Raw genomic sequence first — 1,967 nt, 5'->3', positions numbered from 1 at the left:
CCAAAAGGTGAGTTTTGACCCTTAATCCTCTATCCTGAACACCCAACATCCACAGATGCAGTTCCTGTGCTCTGCCCTCCTCACTTTCAACCCCTCCCCTAACCCGAAACTTTGGATACTTGGCTCTTCAGGGCAGAGCAGGAATCATGGAGTCTTTGAGCAAATGCATTTAGTGCAGTGATGAATGTGAGGTGATGTATGTACAGGAGGTGACGTGTGACTGATCAGCTTGAGGCCATACGGAGGAGGTGGGTCAGAATGCTGCAATGAGCTCAGCTCTTCCTCAGGACCTCATGGGCCTGCAGGTGGCACCTGAAGGTGGCTGTGAGATCCCTTCTGTCTGTGGAGTTGATAGGCCAGCACCAGGAACGTGCCACAGGAAGGAATGGTGTGCTCACTCCTGCCTGAAGCAGCTGTTGGTCAGCCCTTGACTTCTGGCTGGGATCTGTGCATACAGGATCACATCTGCGGTGTCCCTGAGACGCCAAGAGAAAGTGCCAGGTTGACATGTTGACAGTGGGATCCTCCCTGCCTAAGCACCTGGTAGGCCCCATAGAGGAAGGAGGAGGTTTGTGTGAGGGACTGTGATGTCTCTTCTGTGTGAGTGCACAACTCGACAGCAGGAGGGACATGACCTGGTCGTGTCTACCCAAGAAGCTGGCACATGCCTTGGAAGATGAGGGTGACGTTCCTTCTTCTTAATGGCTGACAGGCCACAAGAAAGTTGATGGGTGGTGTTTCCATAGAGAAGTGATTTCCAACATGATGGAGTTTACCTTGGTAGTGGAAATGTGCAAGGGGGGAAAAAAATAGCTACCTCAAAGTGCAGCTTGAAATCTAGAGACTGGGCATGAAGAGGAAGAAACATCACTGGAAGGGTTATGATGTGGGGCCATGCAAAGCGATCACTCCATGGCTTTGTGTTTCAAGGGATGTTCAGAGAGGCTTGAGAGACATCAGCAACTGCAGTGCCAGGCACAGAGCAGGACAGAGAGGAGAGGTGGGTGTCTGCAGACCACAGGGAAATAGGGGCTGGGCTGGAACAGCACAGGAAAGCCTGCAGAGGAGTAGGCAGTGGGTGCTGGTGAGGATGGAGGGCCCCAACAGCAATAAGGTCTGTGTCCCTTTCGCTATGGTTTGTGAGGACATATACTATTCTCATGGTAATGGGGCCTCACTGCCTCCTTGCATCCCTGTGCAGAGTCTGGGAGGTGTCACACCGTTGTCCATCACATGGCTTAGAATTGGCCCCAACTCCACCAACCCCAGGACAAGCCCTGAGCCAGATACGATGGATCTCCCCTCAGGTGTCTGGATGTCAGGCCTTGGCCCTTCTTCATCAAACATACCAAGAGATTTCTCAGCACAATGCTTTACCTGACTGTAATCGTTGCTTCCAATTACCTGCTCTAACAAGTCCAAGGGGAGGCTGTGTTTGTAATGTCCCTCAGTGGGCCCCATTAGTACTCCCAGAACCTTCAACTTTTCCTTCTGACTTGACTTTCTCAGATGCTTACACCATTCTCCTCTCAGTACCTCAGGCTGATAGACCTAGCATCAAATGTACCACAAGTCTCTCTGAACTGCAGAAAGTTGCAATGAGCCATGTCTGTTCCATCATGTGCTGGAAGTCAAGATTTATACAGCTAGTTGGAGTGGTTTCATAATGTACTAAAGGAAGAAGATTTCAAAGGGCACCCAATAGAAATGTTTTCTGATATGAAGCAGTGCATCTTGTTGCTTCTGGAGCATCATTCTCCCATTGATGTTGATCCAGAGTGTCTCCTAAGGAGATCTGCATAGGCAGGAAAAGCAATTGCTTGAGCTCTGACACAGTACGGACAACCTGACTGCTCACCTCCCCACGCCTGACGTGTCTGCTCTACGCCACCTGGCACTTGCATCACTTTTCCCTACAGCAGACTTCTCCACTGAAGTCTGCAGCTGGATGTTACAGCTCCTTTACA

Source organism: Gallus gallus, chromosome 33 (genome assembly GCF_016699485.2).
Source record: "Gallus gallus isolate bGalGal1 chromosome 33, bGalGal1.mat.broiler.GRCg7b, whole genome shotgun sequence".
NCBI classification, from domain to species: Eukaryota; Metazoa; Chordata; class Aves; order Galliformes; family Phasianidae; genus Gallus; species Gallus gallus.
The sequence above is the reverse complement of the archived record's forward strand: the minus strand, read 5'-3'. Positions refer to the sequence as shown.